Source organism: Anas platyrhynchos, chromosome 22 (assembly GCF_047663525.1).
Source record: "Anas platyrhynchos isolate ZD024472 breed Pekin duck chromosome 22, IASCAAS_PekinDuck_T2T, whole genome shotgun sequence".
NCBI lineage: Eukaryota > Metazoa > Chordata > Aves > Anseriformes > Anatidae > Anas > Anas platyrhynchos.
Window position 1 is genome coordinate 1,077,553 of NC_092608.1, and position 17,999 is coordinate 1,095,551.

The following is a 17,999-nucleotide window of genomic DNA, read 5'->3' on the forward strand; positions in this document are numbered from 1 at the left end:
CGCAGTGTGAGCATTCCTACAGCAGCTGAAGCACTGTCTTGGTCTGCGCTCTCAGAGGCAGCGTGTGCTAGGCAAATTGTCTGCCCTCTCCCAGGAGCTGTGTGCTTTCAGAAAAGCTTGTCAGGGTTACATCCTCCTGATTTCAAAATTCTGCTCCGGCCTCAGTTGGTCAGCTCGAGGGAAGGAGCTCGGGAGCTGAGTTTCTGCTCAGAGGTCACCTTCTGCTGCGTAGGAGATTCACAGCCGTGGTCAGGATTCTTTTCGTTTTCCTTTGAAACATTAGTAGTGAAGCAAGTGTGGATAAAATCAAAGCAAAATCTGTCAGCCTGGGAAGAATTATATAAGCCCGTGGAAAAAAAATAATGCTTAAGATTGTTCATTTATGTTCTGAAGGATCCCAGATAAAAATAAGTAGCTTTTGTTTTATTGCCTTGAGTAGTTAGCGATGAGGCTCAGGTAATGTGAAATCTGAGGGACTATTCCCACAGGTGTCTAAAGATGCCTTTCAGGAGGTATTTGATTTCAGTGAGATTCAGCTTCTGCAGTGAGTTGGGATCCGTTCTGGGGGGAAACGTCCTTTGTTTTCTTAGCTATTCGCGTTAATCTGGAACTAGTGAACCGAACAACCCACTGTTGTCCAGCTATGAGAACATAAAAAATTCTTTGATGGAAAAATGCAGAAACTGAAACCCATGCACGTTGTTCTGAGTGGCAGGAGGAAGAACTGACAGGGCAGGCAGCGGTGGCTGTTCTGGTGGGTAAGCAGTACAGGCACATCTTCCCAAAGTTCTTCTGAAACCCACAAAATATTTTACATGTTGCCTTTAATTCATTATTATTTGCTTTAATGGGTATAAAAGACTTAAAAATTTGTGAAGGATCCCAAAAACTGAGAATAAAAAGAAAAAAAAATCAGCTCTCTTTTTCATTAACAGGAAACTGCTCACTAATAAACGTGTGAAGTGTATCTGCGTTGTAAATGAAGCAAAGTACAGGAATGTAAGCAGATGGAATCAGACTTTGTTTTTTAACCAGGTTAAGTCAGCACGGTTGTCCTGAAGTCAGGAAATGATAAAGTTCTGTCCGGTTTGGACTGATACTGAAGACCAAGAGAAGAATCCCTGAGATTTCACCACAATTTTAATTCACTGTTAATTAATTGCCAACACAATTCGTGCTCTCTGGGGGAGTAGAGAGAAAAAGTGAATAAAATCCCAAACGGTGCAAGTTTAGGGACAGGAGGGGAGGGAATTTGGATTGAGGTGGTGGAGTCATACCGTTTTAGGTAATCTTGACCTAATTAGTCTAATGGAACATAGTCCAGCAATAAGCATCTGTGCTCAGATTTTTCAAAAAGTAAAGATTAAATTTAAAGAGATTAGACAACTTTTTTTTTTCTTCTTTCTTTCCCTCTGCAAGATATTAGCTGTTCAAAAATGACAAAAATGTCCTTAAGCCTCTCTGAAGGAAGGGTGACCAAACAGACTGCCTTTTGTTTGGCGATGGAGCTTGCTTGCAAGCCACTGAGAGGTGGTGTCCGGTCACTGTGTGCGGGACCCAGAAACATGACTTATCTATCGCCAGCAAAGCGAATCAGCCTGGGGTATTAGCAGGGGGATTAAAAGTCGAAGTTGCTAGTGCAGCAGTGAAAACACCGGCCACCCACAAGGTCTGCTGGAGAGACAAGCCTGTAAAAGCTTTCTCTAAATGAGAGAAAAGGTTGGGGCAATGATCTTCCCAGTGCTAATGTAAATGAGCCTTGGATTCATTATATTAATACTGACCTGGTGTTAAGGTATGGAGAACAGATGCCACTGCCTTTAAATAGCACTTAAGCTTCTGTATGTTCGTGTAACCTCTGAAAATGAAGGCGGGCTCCTAAATCTCCCTCTGCTCATGTTGAGCCCCTCACTGTATGCGTATGGAGGTGGTAAATGTTTGAGGCAGTTAAAGGAGGAAGTTTTTAGGATAAGGTGATGTTTTTTTGTGAGCTGTCCCGTGATTTCTGAGATTGTCTTCTTGCCTAGCTGTATTGCAGTGTAAGATTTTGGGATGTGTAAGAGCTGTCTAAAGACATCCTCTGCTGTTTTCTCAGAGGTCACTTATTTATTTGATGCCTGCTTACTTTCTGCAGAATATATCATTCCAGGCACCCAAATTCATCCTGGGAAACAGGGTCTGGAACAAACACCTTGTGGAGCTGTGGATGGGATTATTTCTCAGCCAGCTCTGTAACATGCTCTAGGGAAGTGCAGGACTTTCCTTCGGCTCCTGGCAAGGACCCACACAAACCTGACCGTGTGCTGTGCAGCTCCCCAGTCCCACCAGCTCCGTCCTCTTCCCTGCTGTCCTAGGGGCTTCCAGCACTGTCTGAGCTGCAGCACGAACTCCATCCTGTTCTGGTTCTTGGTCACGAACATGTCATCTCAGTTTGTGCTCGTCTCTGGGGCTGACTGTGGGCTGGTTGAGCTTGGTACGTAACAGAACTGGGAGCAGCGTGCACTTCCACTCATTTCCAATAGCTCGTGGTTGGGATGGATAACTTGAGAGGCTTGGATATGATTTTGAACTTGTTTAATCTTTGCATTTCTTTGCTTTTGGAGAGGTTTGAGTAGCTTTTCTGCACAGCTTTGCACCGTCAGGTTCGGATGGGCCAGAAGTAAAATGCAAATGTCACAGTTCAAAAAGTAGTGTTATCTGTTAAATCCAGTGAGAAACCTCTTTCTCTTGACTTAGCATGTTCTGTTGGACTTGAAAGGATTTAAATTACCCCAGCTTGTTTGGAAGCTCGGTCATCGAAGGTGGAAACGTTGCAAGACCCTTAACACTGCCCCTACGCTCCCCCAGATCAAACCTCACGCTTGCACCTGTGCCTCTTGGGGTCCTCACACATATCTATACAAACAAATAGTGAATGTTCGCAGTGTCTTTATGAAGTGCTGATTCTATCGGTAGGAGTTCTTTTTATTATTAACAAACCCTTTGACTTTGAAGCCTCAGTTGAAATACTTCTTGACCTTTACAAGTGGATCGGCGAGACACTGAGCATGTGAGGTGGGTCATATGGAACAGATTTAGATACAAACTCATATCATCCTACCAGAGGAATGCAAAGTCCCTCCCGATCCCTTCCACAAAGCTGCATCATGTGTGTGAGATAAATCCAGGGGACGTAAGGGGTTGCCAGACAGCGCAAAGGACAATAACTTCGCTATCTCAAACAAAGCCGCGCTGCTCGGAGATTTCCTTCTTAAAGGTGTACGGACTGCTCCCTTGACCAGGGTCATTCCCAGGGTGGGAGGAATGGAAAGAAAAAGGGATCTGTGGCTGTTTTTATTCTGTGGTGGTCTGGCAAAATGTGTAAGGGAATGTTATGAATATTAAGGTGCCTTTGGAAAGCAGTGGAAGATTTTAAGAAGTCAGAAGGAATAAGGAGCTCAACCTCTCTGAACACCAGAGCATCTTGAGAGAAAGTTCCATCAGTTCTTACTTCACACACATCAAATCATTTCTTCCTGCAGCAAATCTACAAGGGTAACGAGGGCTTTCCTGAAAGCTTGGAGGTGAATTTTTCCCCCCATGTCATCACTTGTCAGAATGCTCCAATGCATGCTGTTTGAATAGCCCTGTAAGAGGGTGTGAAATGTGTGCTGTGCTCAGAAGTACAGCAAAACCTGAGTGGAGTTTAAAACAAAGAAAACTGCTCAGGTCTGAAGTTTGCGGAGGAGTGGAAACAAGCCACAGTGTGAACTGGAGAGAGTGCAAAGCAGCATCGCCTTCAGTGCTCCAGGTGTGCAGCTCCTGATGTGGGTCTTCCAAAATGCCAGCGGTAACAAAAGTCACGAGTCTGAGATGTCTTTGTGTAACTTCAGTACAAAAACCCTGCTAGGTACTCTGCTAACACATGGGGCATCGCATTCTGTGTTAGCGATGGTGCTGGGTAAGGGTTCTTTGGATTTCAGAAAATATTTGAGAAGGTAGAGTTATTATTTTGCTTAGAGTCTCTTAGTGGAAGAGCATCTTTAAGCCATTAGGCATTGCTTTAGCCCACTGGGACGTTTTTTGTTGTCTTCCTTTCTGCAGGAGGAACTACTTCAGCTGGAAAGGTTGACAGCATGCAGACCCTGGTGATTAAGACATTTTTCCCCAGAGAAAAAAGGAAATTACCTCTTCCCTCAGGCATGGGAGGAGGAGTTAGGCAGTAGACGACCATTATGGTCGTTGTCTGCTCCTTTAGTGCTTAAGCTTTTGATGGGGTAAAAGCTTAAGGCAAACCCATCCTTTAGCATTTTATTGTGATGAAGTATAAGTGACTAATTATAGAAGTGCTGCTCAGTGTCCTGGCTCTTCATGACTCCTCATCTACCTTTCCATTGATTTGTCAAGGGCGAGTAGATGTCTAAGAGCAGCAGTGTGTCTGACAGCCGGGCACTGGGACGTGTCGTGGTGCTCAAGCTCCCTTTAGGCACCCAAGTAACAGCCCAAGCTCTCTGAAGACTTAGGTGTGGAAAATCTGGCCATTGGTACATTACGAGAGGAACTACTGAGGCACAGAGCTTCAGCAGCTGCTCCTGGTGGGACTTCTGAACCCTGTCCTTGTCGGTGTGAGGTAGGAAACGTGAGCATCAGCCCTGCCGAGACAGACGCTGCAATTTAGGTAGAGAGGTGTCAGGCTCTTGACCAACATCATTCTTCATTCCCCTATTTCAGAGCTTTTTCTTTCAAACTGCTTTTGCCTTAGGACTGTACAACTCTGACCTCTAGCACCAACATTATACCTTTAATTATGTCTGCTAGACAAATGTGTCACCTTCAACTTACTTTAGTCATGCCATGCCATGAATCTCCCTCGGCCAGCGTACTGTAAGGCTCTGGTTTTTGACAATGCTATTAGCAGGGAAGCATTTTAAGCCGTTCGTTGTATAATCATCCCTGTAAGGTGGTGGTTTTCTTTAAATTAATCAGCAGGGTTTGTATTTAATCAACAGTGATACATGTATATTTTTTCCTAAGATTACAAACTGCTGTCTCGGTGTTTCACGGGAAGCTGCGTTTTGCAGTTTATCTGATTTGTGGGATTTTAATAAGTTCGGCCTGCACATAAGTAAATGTACACTTGACCTTGAACATAATAGCAGAAGAGGAGCTATAGCCCCCGTTTTTGTTGCTGACAAAGCAAACAGTTTAAACATCGAAATTAAATTTTTCTTTCGGTGTTTATCCCTTTTTAGTTAAGCTATAGCAGAAGAAAAATACAGCTCGGGCTACATCTGAACCAATCCTCACATTATTAATATTCCTATTAAAGAGCAATGAGGATAAAGAGCAAATGGGAAAGAATAGGAATTTCCTTTGCTTGCTGGCACTTGAGCATAAAACATTATTAAGATGATTTGTTAAATAATAGAAAGGGTTTTTCATTTCCTAATTTTCCGGCTCCAGCTAAAGCTATCTCCCGGCAACCTGCTTCTCATTCCTTAATATTTAGACTTATGGACCAATTTGAGAGTATTTTCTTTCCTGCTATGATTAATGCTTCTATGAAACAATGTCATCGCAAGCCATCTACCTACCTTGTCAGCTTGGCATCAGTCTGGCTGTGCTGTGCAGTAATTTATGGCTTCAGCCAGTAATTTGCAAATCTAATGTTGGGGAGGCTATGAGGATCTGAAATTTGAATGCTTTTTACTGATTTGGTAAATATCTCCCCCATTAGTAAAACAAATGGCACAGGGATCAGACATCATCTCCAAGGCTCAATAAATATTTTATCAGCCATAATGGAAATTGTCAAATTGATCTAATTGTACAATACGTTATCAACAAGATATCAAAGTTGGACATGGCCTCTGCCCCTGTCTATCATTTGCAGGCTTTTGTCTTCGATTGCGACTTCCTGGAAGGGAAGCAGGAAGGTGCAGAGTTCATTGCAAAGTGGTGTGAATAACACACCAAGTGAATATCCATCCAGAAGATAAATTCTGGAGAAATAATTAACTCTCCCCTGCTTGACTATAAAGCAGGACTGCAGAAGGTTCATGTAAATCTCCCGAATGTAACTGGTATTTTTATGTTGAGCCTATATACGTCGGTCTAATACATAGAGGCAAATTATCCATCAGTGGTACTGCTTTTGAGGTAACGTTCATGCCTTCGTTCCTTTTAGACAGGGCCGAATGAATGAATTCAAAAGCAAATTTTAGTTGTCTGGCAGCTGCTGCGGGGATTGTGTAATTAATTTATTAATAGAAGGGTAGGAGAAAAAATGGCCTAACTTTAACGAAAATTGAACATAATTATTACTCTGCTTGAATTCAGTGCAAATGACCAGTCACAGGAAAAACAAGTTTGTAAATAAGCAAGGATTTATTTGGGTGTTTGATTTTAGCAAGATAAAATTAGAAGACTTTGCTGTGTTAAAATTCATGGTGGTAGGTAAAGTCATCTCATTCAACTTCATCTTCTAGGGGGTCCTGGAGAGATTTTAATTTAATATAGCTTTTCTCAGATTTATTTATTTATTTATTTATTTATTTGAATGGGGGAGGGAATCCCATCCACTGATAGAGCGAAATCTATTTACATTTCTTATTCAAGAATTTCCTGAAGAGTAAAAGGCGGGGAGGGCTGCCCTGCCCGTGGCGGTGACAGCGACAGGATCCCGATGTTCTCCTGCTGCCGGCTGGTGCCGATCGAACCCGGCAGCCAGAATCCAGCGGGGCTGTGGGGAAACTTGTATCTGCTGGAGAAAATGCCTGGTAGTTGTTGAGGTGGAAAGATTTGTCACTTTTTCTTTCTGAAAGCATCCAGTTTTCAGCCAACGAGTTAATATTTAATGGATAAAGAGATAGGAAAGCACCAGGGCAGTGCACAGTGATTCACAAAAAAAGCTTGTGACAGCCTTAAGCTGGTCAAGCAGCATACAGCTTTTTTTGTTCATTTTTCTTCCAAGCACTCATTGTCCAGGAGAGACAGGACGCTGTTTTAGGTTTGCCTTCTCTGTGTCTCAGGTTGCTCACTGCTAAAAACCAGAACGTTGGTGCTTTGGGGAGGCTGTAGGCATCGCCAAGGTGCTGAAGATCTCTGAACGAAAGGTGTAGTAGAAATGGAAGTGTATTCCTTTCTTTTTCCTGAAATTGTTGTTTGGGTCTTGATGTACCCAGACTTGTTGGTGTCTCATGCTAGGTAACAGCTGAAGAATGTCAGCAGCCTTTTCACAGAGAGCCTCCAGCATGTTCTCGGGTACAGCCCCTAGTTATGTTTTTCATTAGATCTCTTGAAGGCTTAAATAAAAAGTCTGCACTTGATGTTTTTGGTTTCCTGTCATTTTGAATAAAAATAAGAGTAGAAAATGTGGTATCTTAATAGGAACCTTGAGTTAGAGTAGCTTTAGGTAGCGCTGTCTTTGAGGAAGTGCTTAACATTTAAGCTAACAAGCTGCAAACATCCCCTAACACGTTTTTACCGGAGTTTGCTGGGTACTTTCTGCATTGTAAGTAGGGAACAAAAGTAAATGGAAGTGTGTGTGGAAGTAGAATCAATTTCAGGTTGTTAATAACTGAGCACAAGTAAGATCATAAAGCTCATTAATTCAGAGAGGACTATTTTAATAAAGTACAGCAGACAGACAACCAAGAGCAAGTTAAACTTGGGCTTCAATGCAGCCGGTAGCCTCGGGGTTGTTGAGCCAAGAGAGGTTTCTAAACATAAGCCATATGCTTGCTCCGTCTTTTAAATGTTCTTTTAACATATATGTTTAATTTTCCACCCCTGTGCTTGGTCCTTCTGTTATGCACAGTGAGCATGGGGCTTGTTTAGCGTGGTTTTCTCCATAGGAGTTCTGGATATAAGTTGTTTTTTTTTTTAATTTTCAGCTGAGTATCAGAGAATGATGGGGTGATAGCTCATTGGGTAATACCAACATCTCCATGCTATTCAATTAAAAAAAAAAACAACTGCATTCAGATAACTTTAGTCTCTATTCTGCAGCAATGCAGTAGCAAGAAGTAGTTGCAATTCCCTTTGTGCTTGAGAGGTGATAGCTCGGAGTATTTGGTTGACTCCGGTACAACATATGCTCACTCGTAGAGCCGTGTTTTCCTAGGTCTGTTTTCAGACCAGTGCCTGTTAATACAAACAAACACGAAACAGTTTTTGTTAATGATTCTTTCCTGTTAAATTTAGCAGTTGGTGCAAGTAACAAATCCTTGTTATCCGGGAGCTGGAGGAAAGCTGGGGAATGGTGGCACACAGCGTGCCTGCCTGTCTCGGAGGAGGCACGCGTCCCTACCGGTCAGCCACAGACTGAAGCCTTTGCACCCACCTCACTTGGGGCACAGCTGCTTTACAGATCAGGGATTTGGGAAGTTTTCCTCCCCTTTCCTGGTGCCGACTCCATGAAGATGCGTGCTTACATTGACTTTGTGGACCTGTGAAGATTTAGCCATAAATCCCACTGCACTGGTGGGTTCTTTTTTGGGGGGCTGCGAGATTGCCAGTCTCTTGCCTTCCACCCATTTCATTCTCTAGTATCTCTCGAGCACTGCAGCGTTGTGTCTCTCTTTAGCACACCACCTCTTGGTCTGAGTGACTCAAGTGATGGCAAACTTGTGGGTGTGAGCAAGCGCAGTTTAAGCATCAGTGATCTGCCTCCCAATTAACTTGGGTAAAAGCGCTGTTTATTTTTGATGCAAGGTTCATGCAATCCTTCTTTTCTTTGCATCCCATGCACACTCCCACCTCCGTATCAGCAGACCGAGATCTTTATCTGTAATGGCTTCTGGTGAGAGAAAAAAAAAATACACGTTGTTCTTAAGTATTCATTTTCTAGGCCAACAATAACCCTCGCCTAGACAAATAACTCCCTCCTAGTTCCTACGGAGAGAAGTGTTAGACTACACAGACAGTGAGGTCATTCATAGTCACTATTGTTTCTTGATAACCCAATTAAGAAAGTGCAATTTATCTAGCCTGTTTCCATTTAATTGTCTAATTTGTCTGACTGAGTCGGACTAGCTATCTCCTCTGCACTCTGGGGTTGCTATCACACTGAGGACTTGTTCCTGCAGCATGCTCCCCAGGTGCTTTTCATTCATTTGACCTATAGTCATAGACAGTTATAAATCAGGAAGGTAGAAAGAGCCATCGCATTGCTTTCCCTTACTTTATCATGAGGGGGGAAATGTGTGTGCTAGATTGAGAGTCACAGTGCTATTGCCCTCTTACTAATCTAAGAGCAAACTTTAATAAAGATATTTTATAGGCTTCCATTTAGAGCTAAAGATGGCTTGAAAGAAAAGGTTTGTGCGTGGGGAGAAAGATTTGTCAGTGCGGATGTTCCCCTGCAAAGGGTCAGACCCACAAAATTCATATCAGAAGCGGCGTTATTAATACCCGTGCATCACTGTCTCTAACACGCTCTAATTAACGTTGTGTTTGTAAATACTGTCTTAATTGTGGTTATGCCTGCTGCCCTGTGCTTCTGGAGGTACCCGTGTGAAGCAGAGGGATAATTTGAAACGAACAGCCCCCGGCAGCCCTCTGAAGCTGTACAAGTTAGCAGCTGGGCTATGGGAAGGAACTGGTGTCCTCTGTAAATCGAAGGTTTGCTCTTCTGGTTTCCTTCCTGCTCCATCGTTTCAACCAGAGCTCTCATTTGTAATGGGGATCTGGTTGGTGCAAGGCAGCGAGATCTGGGCTCATGGCTTTTGTTTCCTTGTTTGTTTGTTTTGTTTTTTTTTGGTATTTGTCTGGCTTTGGACTCTGGGCTCCCTGCTTGGGCACCTGCTCCCGTGATGTGGTGTTTTAGGGGTGCTCGGTTCCAGACTCCCTGCAGGAGAAGCGGGGGTGTCCTCAGTTTACCCACCTGGCAGGCTGGTGCTCGGGAGCCTGCGAGGGAAATTCACCTTCCAAAGGGAGGTTTCACCTTAATGCAGACAGCGTTTTTGTGTCTTCTTTCACATCCAAGGCGTGAATTATGTGAGGGCAGCAGGAGTAGCAGCACCGTGCCCTTCTGCTCCTCCGGGAGAGGGTCGTTGCCTTTGTGCCTGCTGTTATTTGGGGTTTGGTCCTCTCGGAAAGGCTTCTGGGCTTGGTGTAGGGAAAATGAGGCACCTCCAAAACCCGGCCTGATGACGAGGGGTATTTTAGGTTGTCTCTGCTGTCCCATGTCAATGACCTGGCTTATATTGCTTTTTGATTCTTGGAAGCCGGGGCCATCCACCCTTTCTAAGGCTGTGGGCGTGTGGGCTTGCTTTTTTTTTTTTTTTTTTTTTTTTCCCCTGAAGTTGTTTGAGCTGCTGCTATTTCTGCAGAGGTGTGTTCTGCGCTACTTGAAGTTAACCATGAACTGCGCTATCTGCTGCTATCATGGAGATTTTGTTTGCTTTGCTACAGCCCTGTGCGGTCCAAGCAGGTGGACAAATACCGACGAAGGGTTTGGCTGTTTGTGTTGTGTTGTGTGGGTTTCTTCCTCTCGCCTCTCCACCCTTTAACCCTGTCGCAGCAGCGCTCCCACTTGCGGTGCCTGGCAGCGTGGTCGGAGGCCTGGCACCCCGCATGTGTGTCCGGCTCCGTGTCCGCTGGGCACTTGGGGTAATGAGCTAAAAGCTGCTCCTTTCAGGATCTGAGTGGTTGAGTTTGGCAGCGACTGATCTGTGAACTCCATCAGTGTGCTGATAAACGACTGGGGGCGTTACAGACCCACTGATGCCTTCTACCAATTCCAAATTAGAGCTGAGAATTAGTCTTGTAGTCAGTTTAATCAGAGCCCTACCATTGTTGAAGGTAGCAAAGGTGTTTTTCTAAGGTGAAAAGAAGCTGTTAGAGTCTCTTCAATAGCAAACTGAGGTCTTGTGTCTTCAATGAACTCTGCTGGTGGAGGCAGACTCGAAGCATCTCTATCCACTGAAAAGCATTTGAAAACACGCTTTGGACAGTTTCCATGTTTCTTTCAAATACGGTGCAGACTTCTCCCCAGAGTATTTTCCTAACCTTTTCTGATGGAGGAGGAGCTACCTGAATTGGTCTGATACATCGACAGATGAGCGTCTCATACAACATCTGTAGGATGTTATAATTCAACGTAAATGTGTGGTGTGATTTGGTGTAATCTCCGTTAGCAGGGATTATCAGCTCACATGGTTCACAGGACATACTGGGAAGTGGCTTTTGGGAAATTTCTGAGTGTGCTGATGTTGTATTACGTATTTCCAAACCCTGAGGTGTTTGTCATATTACAGTGATGATTATGATGTGCTGATATTCAAATTTCAGCTTCTGCCTGCCACCAAACCATGGGGATAGGCTTCAGATTTCATGGAAGCTATTAGGAAAGCTTAAAGCCAGTTGCTAATGATGCAAAATTCCTCCACTTGATACGCTTGTGGCTTTTTTTTTCCTTACTCTTCTTGTGCAAATACTGGGTTATGAGATAGAAAGTGGTTTTATATTGAATTAATCTATCCAGCTTTCTTGAAGTGGTCATTTATGGCTAAAAACAGACTTGCATCATGTTGACGTGGTAGTTCCCTCTCAAAAGTCTGTTGCCAGGTTATTCGATAAATGATAATTTTGTGACAGTGCAAAATGGATTTAAAATTAGAATTTACATTGTTTCTTTTTAAAAATTGCATATTTCTCTTGAAATACAACCTTATTCAAAAAAAAAAAAAAAAAGCCATCAAGAAGATATTGCTTTCCATGGAGCAACTGGCACAGGTCTCCATGGTTTTGCAAATACATCGCAGTTCTGACCTGGAACCTGTTTGGCTCTCTTGGACTTTGGGGTTTGTCCTTTTCTGATGAGGTGGTGTCTCCCAGGAGCAGGTAGGAGGACAAACTTTCTCTTCCTCGCGTTGGGATCTGCTAACGGTGCAGCTGCCTCCTGCCCGCTGGCTGGGGGGGAAGCGGTGTCTGAAGGATCCCCGACCTGCCATCCTCTCCCAAAACGTGCACTGGTTGGGTTACTCTCAGGTGTAGATAGTTAAAGGTGAGACAAAGCACTACGGTGGGAATCCCTCCTGTAGTGCTGACTACGAGATTTTTATTCACCTGTAATAAATGGGTTTAGGTGATTTGTTCCCTTGCAATTGGTGCCAGGAGTTAGGAATTTGCCTAATGGGTGTTAGAATAGGAACAGGTTTGCCAGTCACTAGTAGTTATACACCTTCTCCTCCCCTGTATTTGCTTCTTCCCTGTGGAGCAGTGCTTCTGGGAACATTTTGGCTGGCTGAGCAGGAGGAAGGCCAGCTGCTTGCGGAGGTTTGTGAAGCACAACTGTGTGCCCCCTGGTTCAGGTGCCCTGTTCTCTAACTATAACACACCATTTCGCACCGCTTTGGGACCTCCATCCCTCCTGGAAACCATGCGGTTTGAAAAACTGGTGGGGGGTGTTAGTGCTGGAGTGTAACCAAAATGGGGAGGAAAAAAAAGGGATGGTTGTCATTTCTGCATCTGTAGTTTGGTTTGTGCTTCGTAGCACAATATTCTCTGTTAAGTGCTTGGCAGGAAGCCAGGAATTAAAAATGTTTGTAAATCCTGAAAGCTTCGCATATTTCTCCCGAATGATTATTAGTTCAAATATTTATACTGTGAAAAGACAACAGTGGTTATTTGTTGTTGGGCTCCGAAATGCGGGCTGTCCGCTGGGGCGCCGCTTCCCGTGCAGGTGAGGGCAGCAGGTCCCTGCCCGGGGCTTGGTGCCGGGGAGAGCTTTTGCCACGGGCATTTGCCAGAGACCTCAGCAGCAAAAAGCTGAACTATTTGAGAGAAAGCAGTGAACCCAGTGTGGTTGTCCCAACTGTTCAGCAAATACTTGAAGAATTAAACGCTGGCAGAGAAATGGCTGGTAACGTGGTGAGGGGCAAAGCCTGCGAAGAACAGGATCTGTCCGACTGGATCCAGAGTGGATTCCATCTCCAAAGCCAGAGGGCATCCTTATCGAGACAGTCATTTGAATCATAGCGAGGGCTCTTTTGGAATGACGTCCATGTTATGTGCAATGCTTACGCAAATACTGATTCACGTAGCTCAAGAACAGATTTTGGGGTTTGCTAGCAGTGCAGAAGTTGCTGGATTACCCTCATTTAGGCTTCTTATTAAACCCTTTTCTCCCTGCTCTCTGTTCCATGTTATTCTAAGGAGCCACGAGAGTGAAGTCTGCATCCTTTTACATGGCAAAAAGCCTGAGAAGGATCCTGTGCTCATTTCCATCGTGATAAAAGACAAAACAACTAAATTAAATTGGAAGCAATCTCTGCATTACACAAGTCTGCATACTCCAAAATTCTCAAAACAAAAGAGGTGCAGGGGAAGCCAATCACCATCGGAAAGGAGGAAAAAAGTGTCTCTGGACTAGAACTTTTACTGTTCCTTAACTCAGAACTGAAATATTTTAACTCTTCCACAGCCAGAGCTATTCAAGCTGCAGAACGCAAACAGCAAAGCCAAGGAAGTTGCCGTGAATGTGGATGTTACCCGAATTTGGTGCTGTTGAGAAATGACATAATTTCAGAGTAAATACGCCCGCAGTTAATGTCAGTGACTTTGTTGCAGTGGAACTGTCTGAAGCTGCAATTTGCACGTGTTCACCAGGGAGATGTGTTAGCTAGCTAGAGGGAAAATGTGCTAGTGACTTGGCAACGTAAAAATGCAGAGGAAATCCAAACTGTCTTCTAGCACTCAGTTTCTTTTTTTCCCTTTAAAAAAAATATCTTTGAAACTTTGAAAGACTAGACTATTATTTGTTATGGTTAAGTTGGCCACTGACCCACTGGCATAGAACACAATCTTTTGCAAAAACTTGTTGCTAGATTTTATTTCATTGGAAATGGAGGAATGGAAAAGTTAACTGATCAGGTATCTTGCCTCATCCAATTTAATTATTTTAAGCAAAAAAAAAAAAAAAAAAAAAGGTGGTCGCGGGGGGGGGAGAATTCCTTGGAGCTCAAGTCACGATGTTATTATCAATTCAAATTCAGTGAGCGTTTCTGTCCGTCCCTGGACTCTGGATGGAACACGATCTTATGAAATGGAGATGCTTTACCTGACTCCGTGCGCGTGTGTATACGTGCACTGCCAGTTGTTGGTAGTATTTTTAGCCTTCTTTAATCTTTGTTAGAAACAAATGGAATAATTCATACTTCTTTATTATTTTACATTAAAAAATTAAAATGGGATTTGTGCTTGAATAGGCTGCGAGTGAACTTTCAGCCTTTTGCCGGATCCAGAGATGGTCTTTGTTGTCCACTGGTGAATTAAATTTCCTGGAGCAACACAGGAATATCAGGTCACCCTATGGCACGTAGTTGCTGTTAGTGGAAATCTTTGCCAGTGCAATACCCCTAAACTTTAAGGAACCCAAGAGCTCAGCAGTCTGTGGGGCTGCTCCTCTTCCACTGCACGTTCTGGGCACGGGCTGGCTTCTGCTAGAGGTGACCAGGCTACCAGAGCGTGGACTTCACTGCTCTGAATTTTCCTCCCTGGGTAGAGCTGACAGTGTGACCCAACAGTTGCATGGTATGGGGAATATCTCAACAGCTGTTTGCAGAGTAATTCAGAATTTTGAATCTGGGGTTTGTATGGTGATTATTCACCTTTACGGGTTTCTCGGGAAGCAGTTTTTGCAGCAGTTTGTTCAGCAATGAGGTCAGCCTGACACTGTGTTCACTAGATCTTGAATTATCCAGGATGGGATCAGAGGCAAATGGTGCAAGTATTGAAAAACAAACCAAAACTTTGTTATTTCTTCGGGCTTTGCCATTTGAGATGACTCTGATAAAAAATATTTCTGCAGAAGTGATGTAATCCCTTAATATGTTTGTGATGAAAATACAATATTTGCCTTTTCAAAAAAAAAAAAAACCTAAAAATGGAGGGAAGTATTTGCATTTGGAAAAATAAGTCCTGGTTTTTAAAAGCTTTTCAAACAAAACTTGAGAATTCCAAGTTCTCTCGGTAGACACTGCAGTTACCTAGCTGCGTCTCCCTCACGGCTGATAAATTACAGCTTCATTTTGATAATGTACCCATGGCGAGATAGCTGAGACAAAGGAGGGGCTTTCTCATGTTACAGAAGTGGCTACCCTCAGGTAAAGCAACTCAGTTGTTCATAAGTTGACCCATTGACCTTCTAATCACTGACAAATTGTCCATGCTTTATTCTACAGTCTTCATTATGCACTGTTATTAAACAGACTAATTTCTTTTTTATTAGGACAGGATCACTGAGGTGCAATTGTAACCCTTTTCATCAGCGTTAGGTAGGAGTTATGGAAGTGTTAGTGTGATCCGCACATAAATTTCAGCGTGTTGCAGCAGTTCCTATGGCAGCTTTTCCCATATCCATGGTGAGCAAAGTGACGCTGTGGGCTTTCAGGTATTGCATTTTATGAAACGTTAATGTTTTAAAAGTCCCCGCAGAAGGAAAGTCGTCATACAAGGCATCCCCTGTCCCGGCAGCAAGGAAACCACCCAAGTTACTTCCCCAGCCTCCCTCCTGCACCCTCTGGAGCCCCAGCCCTGGCGAGCCCTTGGTGCGGCGCTGTGGCCTCCGCAGCAACAATGGAATTTGCAGCTGGCTTCACGCGTGCTGCCGAGCTGGGCTCAGCCTCTGCACGGCCCCGTGCTCCCAGGGTAAACTCCAACTCGCACCGAGCAGCGTGCTGTGGTCGCAGCACCGACACAAGGGCTTTGTACAGGTGAAGCTACTTCCACAGAAGGAGGTTTGTACACTGGTAAAACCCCAATATGAGTGACCTCTCTAATCGTTGATTGACAGAATAGTCTGAAGCCTGAGCTCTACAGCAGACTTTAAGTAAGTCTGAGGGGAAAAGAGCAGGAAATATGTTTTGCCTAAAATAACAGAGATAACTTGATGTTGCTTGCATGATATTTTTTAACGTTTCCCATCAGTCTTTTCACTAAAGCATTTCCAGTTTTTCAAAGGATTTATTGTGAAGGTATAGGGAGCATGGGGGAGGGCAAACAAATTAGGGGTTTAAAATTACTATTAAGTATCTTATTTTCAACCCCCTTGACTGAGATCCTCAGTTCAGAAGGAAAGAAATCAATGAACCATAGTCTACATTTTGAAAGAGTACTAGTGAGCTTAAGTTTCCAATATTAAACATCTTAAGCCCAATTTTTCAGAAAGCTACAAGTACCTGCATTCTTCACAGGCATCTCCTTCAGGATGTTTCAGATGGGGCACCAAACCCTGGGACATCTAAAATCACTCCTGAAAGTTTCGAACAGTACACACTGTTTGATAGGTGTTTATTTCCCAGTGCTCTTTCAGCAATTGAGGGATGGATTTTTTTGTACTTGGTAATTTTCAAGGTGAAAGAATTCCAAATCTAGCAATTTCCACCAAATTCTATTTAAATGTTGTTGAGGGGGTGTAACTACCAACACCACTGAGTGAACAAGTGAATTAAGTCAGAATTTAGCCCTTGCCAGGCTTTAGAGGACCTCATTATTTGATTTTTTTTTTTTCCCTTCTTCTGTGTTCATTTGGATTCCTTTGACTCTGAGCTGTGTTGTCAGGAGCAGAAGCAGAACTGTTGTATACCCCGGGTATTTTCGTGCAGCATGTTCTGTCCATAAAATCAAAGAATCTCACAAAATATTTATGCAAACCTTATCTGACCTTTCGGAACAGAATTTCCACTGTTCTGGCATCTGTTTTCACCAAGTAAGTTGGTCCTTCCATAGTCCCTTTATTATGGGCATTAGGAAGCTGGGATTTATAATGCAGAACCTCAGCAGAACACCCCGGTGTGCTGTTGGCAGCGCCCTGTAGAGCAAAAAAAAAAAAAAAAAAAAAAAAAAAAAAAAATTGGGGGTGGGGGGGAGGTGAGGTGACAACACGGAGTTCAAGTACTGTGGTGAAGCGATATTCTAAGGACAGAGGCCTGAAGTGCAAGAACCTCTCAGTTTGGGTTTGTTGCTAATCCCTTTAAAACTGGGAGATTAACTCTTTTTTTGACACCAGGAGTAGGACTAGGTGCTGAATCTGTATCGCTGCCATGTGTAAATGGCTGTGTGCTTAAATTCTCCGTCTCCAATCAGAGAGCCTCGAGTGCCTAAACCCACACCGATGGCAAAAACGGAGCAGAAGGCCCTGGTGTTCAGGCGTCCCAGATGTGTGTTCTGCCACTACTGCTCATCTCGGCAGCTGCTGAGGGGCTCGTGCTCCCCTGGGGACAGGCGGAGGGAGCATCCCAGCAGCGTGTTTGCATCCCGGGGTTCCATCACTAAGTGTTTGCAGGATTGGGCTTAATCAGAGCAATTTAGAAGCCCATCAGAGAAAACGCAGAGAGCAAGGTTAGGTGCGGTGAGTAGATGGGCTGCAAGTAACAGAGTTAATAGCAGCGTGAGAAGTGAACTGGTGGTAAATTAATTCTTGCAAATGGGTGGTAGGTTTTAAGCCACTGGTAGGCATAAGCTATGGGTATTTTAGTCTTAAGAAGTCTTTTGTCACAAGATTTAAGAAAAATAAATCAAGTGAAATCAAAGGCTAGGTTTTGCATGATGGGAGCTATATGGAGATTGTGGCTGGCGATTAGCATCTCTCACAAAAAGTACTTTCAGTTCAGGTTCACAGAATTATTTCCCTGTTATCTTTGTTGTCGATGGCATGATTGTATATAGATTTCCACAGTAGTGTTCTGTTATTTTGGAGTAAAAGGGACCTGTTGTATTGTTTCAAACGCACTTGTTCCAATTCTGAGTACTTTCCATCTGTTTTCCTATTTCCTTCCTCTAGATAGGAGCAGCATTTCCTCCCCTTCGTGCTCTGCTGGAGGGGTGGAGAGGGAGACTCTGTGCGAGGCTGTGCTGAGCTCTGAGCCGTAGGATGTTGCCCAAGATTTAAGCCCTGTCTTTGGGTAAATTAAAAGGGAAAGAGGTTAGGAGGAGTTATTTTTATTTCAGAGGTTTTGGAGAAAGGGCTTTACAAAAAGGGAACCCGATGGAGTAGGATCACCACCTTCTGCTAC

General features: G+C 43.7%; 1 protein-coding gene across 12 annotated transcripts in view; it reads left to right on the forward strand.

Annotated features, from left to right (window-relative positions):
* The window catches only part of PRDM16 (PR/SET domain 16), a 363,626-nt gene that overhangs the window by 145,163 nt on the left and 200,464 nt on the right, over window positions 1-17,999 (forward strand). Inside the window, exon 1 of one of the 12 annotated variants that reach the window (XM_072027016.1) lies at window positions 12,129-12,261. The exons of the other annotated variants lie outside the window; for them this stretch is intronic. The gene's annotated coding sequence lies outside the window, so the exon portion shown is untranslated. Of the gene's footprint in view, window positions 1-12,128; window positions 12,262-17,999 lie in introns of those variants that run through there. 12 annotated transcript variants of the gene reach the window in all.